The sequence below is a fragment of the Mirounga leonina genome, unplaced genomic scaffold (genome assembly GCF_011800145.1).
Source record: "Mirounga leonina isolate KUSES-001 unplaced genomic scaffold, KU_Mleo_1.0 Mir_125, whole genome shotgun sequence".
NCBI lineage: Eukaryota > Metazoa > Chordata > Mammalia > Carnivora > Phocidae > Mirounga > Mirounga leonina.
This window is the reverse complement of record NW_023270305.1, coordinates 6,979,660-6,987,405: the sequence shown is the minus strand read 5'-3', so window position 1 is coordinate 6,987,405 and position 7,746 is coordinate 6,979,660.

Below are 7,746 nucleotides of genomic sequence, written 5' to 3'. Positions count from 1 at the left end.
AGAATCTGAGAATGGCCTCCAGGAGCTGAGAGTAACCCTTGACCAACATCCAACAACTTGGACTTCAGTCCCACAATCACAAGATACTAGATTCTGCCAACAACATAAATGGGCTTGGAAGCAGATTTTTCTCCAGAGCTTCCAGATAAGAGCCCAGCCTGGCTGACACCTTAATTTCAGCCTTAGGAGACCTTGAGCAGAGGACTGAGATGAGCCTATCTAGATTTCTGTTTTGCAAAACAGTGAGATAATGAATTGACATTGTTTTAAGCTGCTAAATGAGTATTTGTCATATAGCAGTAGAAAATGAAAACAGAAAGCTGAACCAAGTGGCAGATGGAGGCAATAGGAAAACCTGAGTCTTTTCCTTTCTCCACAACCCCCGCTCTGTCATCTCAGACAAGGCATACCTGTGTTGACTTATCTTAGGCCTGATAATCCCCAAACTATTTGCTCTGTGATATGGACAGTATCCATGGCTTACTATATTAAATTTTCTATTATAGTCTTGATTTGAAATATATCATTAGACCACATATTCCACATATTTTCATTTTCAATACCTCGCCCTATTTAGGTAGTAGAGCATTGGTCATAGGATCACAGCAATGCTCTATGCAATATTCTGTTCATAATTCACCAAAACAAAATGATAATTAACACCCATTATCATAATTCACCAAAACAAAATAATAATTAACACCCATTATTGCTAGACACCTTATTATATTATCAGTAATCTTCACAACCTCTCTGACAGGTAGGTATTATTCCAATTTGGAGGTCAACAGAACTAAAGTTTGAATGGAGTTAAGTGGTCCAAAGATATTTACTAGCAGAAGTAGAATTTGAACCCAGCACATCTTACTCCTAAGTTCAGAACTCTATTGGAGAGTGGTGCATAGATCTGTAAAATGGGCTGTGAAGAAAGCAGATTAGTGATTACTTCATGCTGGAAATGGGCAGATGGGGGACGATATCTCAAGGGTGCTAGTTTATTTTTGAAATGATGACAATATTCTAAAATTGATTGTAGTAATGGTTGTACAACTCTGTGAATACAGTAAAAACCAATGAATTATACACTTTAATTGGATGAATTGTATGGTATGTTGATTATATCTCAATAAAGCAGTTTTCTTTTTTTTTAAGATTTTATTTATTTATTCATGAGAGACAGAGAGAGAGAGAGAGAGAGAAGCAGAGGGAGAAGCAGGCTCCCAAGGAGCAGGGAGCCCGATGCGGGACTCGATCCCAGGACCCTGGGATCATGACCTGAGCCGAAGGCAGACGCTTAACCGTCTGAGCCACCCAGGCGCCCAATAAAGCAGTTTTCTAAAAAGAAAACTGAGAAGGATCTTGTAGGAGAAGTTGAGGTATATAAGGCAAGGGAAGCAGGTGAGGAATAGGTGTGGGCTAAGTTATGGAAAGCCTTGCATATCAGGCTAATCTGACTGAAATCTGTTCATTCAAAAACAATGGTTCCCCACAAAAGGGTTTTTTTTTTTTTTTTTAAGATTTTATTTATTTATTTGACAGGTGGGTGGAGAGAGAGAGAGAGAGCACAAGCAGGGAGAGTGGAAGAGGGAGAAGCAGACTCCCTGCTGAGCAGGGAGCCCAATGCAGGGCTAGATCCCAGGACCCTGGGATCATGACCTGAGCTGAAGGCAGTTGCTTAACCAACTGAGCCACCCAGGCATCCCCCCACAAAGGGTTTTAAATAAGGGAATGAAAAATCCTATTAGTGTTTTAGAAAGGTACCTCCAATGGCTACATAGATGAATTTGAGAAGAGGGATGCAATACTGTAGACTAGGAGGTTGATAAAAAGACTCTTGCTTAACTCACTGAAAAGATGGACTTGACCTAAAGGTAATGGAATAGAAAAAGGCCTAGTGTTTGAAAAACAATGCAGAGAGAAAAGAGATGTAACTTTTTAAGAGCCTGAGATAAGGAAGAAGAAGTCAAAGACAACTGGGCTTTCTAGTTTGAGAGGCCAGGTTTGTAAGAATGCTGCTGCCTGGCCTTTTGTAGAGCCTGGGGGCACGGGACAGTGGAATTTTTAAGAGCTCCTAAGTCATTCTAACATGCAGTCAAGCATGTGAACCTATGGCTTGGATTGTTCCTTTCCGACCAAGGCTGGCAGAAGAAGGCACAGCTATTGCTTGCCAAATGCTTATAGCCTAGCCAACAAAACATGGCTCTGCTGAACAGAGGTGAAGCCCCATCATGAGTAACTGGGGGTCTGATGGGCCCATCAAGTCGCAGTTTCACTGACGGTGGGTTTTACTAAAACAGATAAAATTTAAGGTAAGGAGAAGACTATTTGAACTGGTTAACATGGAATCAGCGGGCTAGCTAGAGCTGTACTCTGAGTAGTAAAAATTCCTAACTATTCTAGTGCAGTGATTATCAAAGTGTGGTTCTCAGACCAGTAACATCAACTTATCTAGGTACTCTTTAGAAATTCTTGGGCTCTAATCCCAACCTAATGATCACAAACCCTGGAAATGAGGCCCAACAATCTGTGAATATTTTTTTTAATTAAGTAAACTTCTTAAAAATTTTGAAATAATTATAGATTCATAGGCAATTTTAAGAAATAATACAGAACAGGGCGCCTGGGTGGCTCAGTTGGTTAAGCGACTGCCTTCGGCTCAGGTCATGATCCTGGAGTCCCTGGATCGAGTCCCGCATCGGGCTCCCTGCTCGGCAGGGAGTCTGCTTCTCCTTCTGACCCTCCCCCCTCTCATGTGCTCTCTCTCATTCTCTCTCTCTCAAATAAATAAATAAAATCTTAAAAAAAAAAAAAAGAAATAATACAGAACAATCCCATCACCCTTTGCCCAATAGATCCCAATGGCAACATCTTGCAAAACTGTAGTACAGTATCACAGTCAGGATATCAACATTGATACAATCAAGTTAAAAATATAGTTTGACTGGGTATTTACACCAAAGATACAAATGTAGTGATCCGAAGGGGCACATGCACCCCAATGTTTATAGCAGCAATGTCCACAATAGCCAAACTATGGAAGGAGCCTAAATGTCCATCAACAGATGAATGGATAAAAAAGATGTGGTGTACACACACACACACACACACACACACACACACACACAAAATGGAATATTATGCAGCCATCAAAAAAAATTGAAATCTTGCTATTTGCGGGGCGCCTGGGTGGCTCAGTTGTTAGGTGTCTGCCTTGGGCTCAGGTCATGATCCCAGGGTCCTGGGATCAAGCCCCGCATCGGGCTCCCTGCTCGGCAGGAAGCCTGCTTCTCCCTCACCAACTCCCCCTGCTTGTGTTCCTGCTCTCACTGTCTCTCTCTGTCAAATAAATAAATAAATAAATAAATAAATAAATAAATAAATAAAAAGAAATCTTGCCATTTGCAACAACGTGGATGGAACTAGAGAGTATTATGCTAAGTGAAATAAATCAATCAGAGAAAGACAATTATCATATGATCTCACTAATGTATGGAATTTGAGAAACAAGGCAGAGGATCATAGGGGAAGGGAGGGAAAAATGAAACAAGATGAAACCAGAGAGGGAGACAAACCATAAGAGACTCTTAATCTCAGGAAACAAACTGAGGGTTGCTGGAGTTGAGGGGGCTGGGAGGGATGGGGTAGCTGGGTGATGGAATTGGGGAGGGTATGTGTTATGGCGAGCACTGTGAATTATGTAAGACTGATGAATCATAGACCTGTCACCCTGAAACAGACATTATATGTTAATAAAAAAAAAATACAGAGTTCTTCCACCATCATAAGGATCTCTCATGTTGCCCTTTTGTAACCATATCCAATTCCCTCTTGCCCTCATCTACTTCTGAAACCCTGGCCACTACTGTCCCCATTTCTATAACTTTATCATTCAACAATGTTACATAAATGGAATCAAACAGAATATAACTTTTGGGGATTGGCTTTTTTCACTCAGTATAATTCTCTGGAGAGTCATCCAGGTTGTGTGAATCAACCATTTGTTTCTTTGTATTGCTGAGTAGTAGGGATGTTCGTGTAACCATTCACCTACAGCAATCTTATTTCAACAAGCCATCCAGGCAATTCTGATGCATGTTTGTTTTTGAGAACCACTGATCTCTAGACAAAGAACTTAAAAAGATAGGGAAGAAAAAAGGCATTTTTCTACTTCCACTTCTTACTCCCTGATCTTATGGGTCTTCTCAGAGGTATGGGAAACCATTTCTTTTCATCTTCACCACTACTGTTAACACACGACTCTGTATCCTGCTTATGGTTGCTATGCATTTCTTAAGGGATCGATGTATTTATTTAAGAAATATTTATTGTGGTACCTCCTAGTAACTGTTCTAGGCACCATGAAGACAGCATTGGAAAAGGTATACAGGTCCCTGCTCATGAATAACTTCCAGGACAGTGAGGCCACAGGAGACAATAAAAAAAGTCAGGTCAAAATAAATGCCATCTGATTTCAGCCCAACCAACCCGATGTGGCACTCTGAACACAGCTCCAACATGAGCACTTGGATTCTAATGGGCCCATCCAACTACATGTTTGAAACTACTGGTCACTGTGGAAAGATTTTATACTAAGGAACTTTACTTTAGCTGAGAAAGAAGATACTCAGGAAAATACTATTCATAAGAGAAAAATCCTGGAGATACTCCAAATATTCAATAGTAGGGAAATACTTATGTAAATTGCAGCAGACCCAATCTAGAGCATATGGAGTCATTAAATTGATGATTACTCAGACCAAGTAATAGCATGAAAATACCTGTGTCTAATATTATATAGAAAAAAATCAAGATACTGAGTTATATATACTATATAATTCTAATACTACTTTACAAAGGAAGAAAGATTAAACTTCAAACAAATGGATGAGAAAACTTTGGAAGAATATAATTGTAATTATGACTATCAGGATACTAAGTTCACAGATGCCTTCTTTTTTTGAACTTTCTAATTTTCACTAAATTTCATTATCTTTGAACCTACCTATCTACATATGTATAAACATTTTAAAATATAGTAAATGTTGACATTCTGACATGTTAGTGACTTGTGTGTCTTTACACTCAGAGAAGAAAAGCTATGAAGGCAATAGAGCCACTTTCCACAATATTAATTTCAATAGATCAGGGTGGACATGATGAAGAAAAAGATTCTTCAGTCTTCCCAGTATACTAGTGCCTAGTTGTATTACTCAATATGCATCCTACATTATGAAAATCTGGCTAAAGGAGAGTTTACTAGTGTCCCCAGAAATTTTGCATAATATCACAACCTCACAAGAAAACAAGAAATAGCAGAAGGATGGCCAAGTAGGAATCATGTCCCACAAATGACTCTGCAATGTCCTCTTAGCTCTGTCAAGGGAATAGGTATATTCCTCTCAGTAACCATGGCAAGAATCGAAACATATTTGCCAAAAATAGGTGAGAATGCCTATTTAGACATGTTTGTGGTATTCTACAATGTCTTTGAAGTCTTTTATGGAGCTCTTTAAAAAAAAAATTTATCCACAGCTAGAACTGAAAATGAAAATTTCATTATAAAAACCAATTTTGGGTGATCTCGGAAGGGTGCATGACAATGTCAGAACTTTGCAGCATCTTCGCTTTATTACCAAGGTTGAATTCATGGAGAAACAAATCCAAGACAACAGAAGATATGTTGCTGTGATGGTTAATTTTATGTAAACTGGACTGGGCTAAGGGATGCTCAGACAGCTGGTTAAACATTATTTGGGGTGTGTATATGAGGATGTTTCTGGAAGAGATTAGCATCTGAATCAGTAGACTGGTAAAGAAGATCCACCCTCACCAAGGTGGACAGACATCATCCAACCCACTGAGGGTTCAAACAGAGCAAAAAAGGTGGAGGAAAGGTGAATTCTCTCTCTCTTCTTGAGACAAAACATCCATCTTTTCCTCGTGCCCTCAGATATCAGAGGTCCTGATACTCAGACCTTCAGACCCTGGGGTATAAACCAGTGGTCCCTCAGGTTTTCAGGCCATTGACCTTGGATTGGGAGTTCACCATTGGCTCTCCTAGTTTTCAGGCCTTCAGATTCAGACTGACTCATATCACTGGTTTTCCTGGTTCTCCAGCTGGCTTAGGGCATATTGTGTGACTTCCTAGCCTTCACAATCACATGAATCAGTTCCCATAATAAATGACTTCTTATATAGCTATATATCTCCTATTGGTTCTGTTTCTCTAGAGAACCCTAACACAGTGGCCAACACGTATGTGTAGTTTTCAGTGCTCAACATCAAGTTAATAATCAGAAGATAAGAAAAACAAATCAGGAAATCTGAAAAAAATACAAATTTAATATCAACCTCAGCACTCAGAACAAAATGATATATTTAAATCTCAGTACATAAAATAATTTAAAACACTCATGAGGCTCACATTCTATCCTAGGCTGTGTGTTATGGGAAAAAACCAATAATCAAGGAACTTATTGAATATATGGATGCTGATTTACATGGAAGAGTCAAGGAAAGACCAGAAGCAAAAGCCAATCTTGGCTGTAGACTAGAAGGACCAGTCAGAAACCAAAGACTCTTTCATTCCCTCATCTCTGCAAAATCTTCTTCCTGTGTTTTATAGAACACAAGTCTCAGAGCTCTCCAGCTTTTGTTCCTAACTGCTACTCTAACTTCCCGCTTCCAGTCTGCCCTCCTTGCTCTTTCTCCACAAGTAGGCCTAGAGTTTAGGATATGGGAAGAATCACCAAACTGACATTTGATTGATTATATATGTATATGAACAATAAGTATTTTTAAACTTCTGTTCCTACAACCAGATTGCATTGGAGATTGGAAATTTCTGTTTGAACTCTCTAGTATAGATACAGCAGAATTATGAATAAAAAAGTAATAGCTAATATTTATTAATCACTTATAAATACCAGGCACTGTCTTAAGTACTTCATACTAGCTCAACCATCACAACTACCATTTGATGTTGATACCATAATTTTCTCCATGTTGTAAATATGGAAATTGAGATCTAGGAAGATTAAACACACTTGTTCAGGATCACAGCAAGATATTGGCAGGGGCTGGATGCAGGGGACCAGTGGAGAAAGAATTCAAACCCAGGTCCTCTAAACTTGAGCCTGCATGTTTCACTTTCTGGAAGACCCCTTGGGGACCTGTGCTTAAAGCTGTCAAAAACTTCTGATTTTCAAACAAAGTTATCAACTCCAATTAAAAGAGGTGGAAATCTGGCTTAGTTTGTGATGGTTTGACCAACTCAGGCTTGTATGTGAGTCTCTTATCTAAAGCTTGGGTGAAGATAAAATCAGAGCCATAAAATGTATTACATTAGTAGACCCTGTAAACCAGAGCTGGGGGCTGGATTTTACATATTTTCTGTGCGTATACAAGAGGGACAAATGTGTGTTTAAAAGTTCAAGGATGGGGCAAATGGCAAGGAAGGCAGTGAAAGTATCATTCTACTACACTGTATCTGGCCATAGGGAGAATGCTTTGAATTTGTGACATAGAAATGGCCTTGGCATTGTGAAAGAAACATCCAACATTAAAGCTAAAAATAAGTCTAAATTCCATGTCTAGAATGAAATCTCAGGTGTCAAAAATAGTCCTCAGATTGCAAAAAGTTCTCCAAAATCTGTCAGGATGAACAATAATAAATGATTGGGTCCACAAATGAGTTTACCATTTATTTTGGCACGGCCAGAAAATGTACAGCCACAGTGGGGTTTA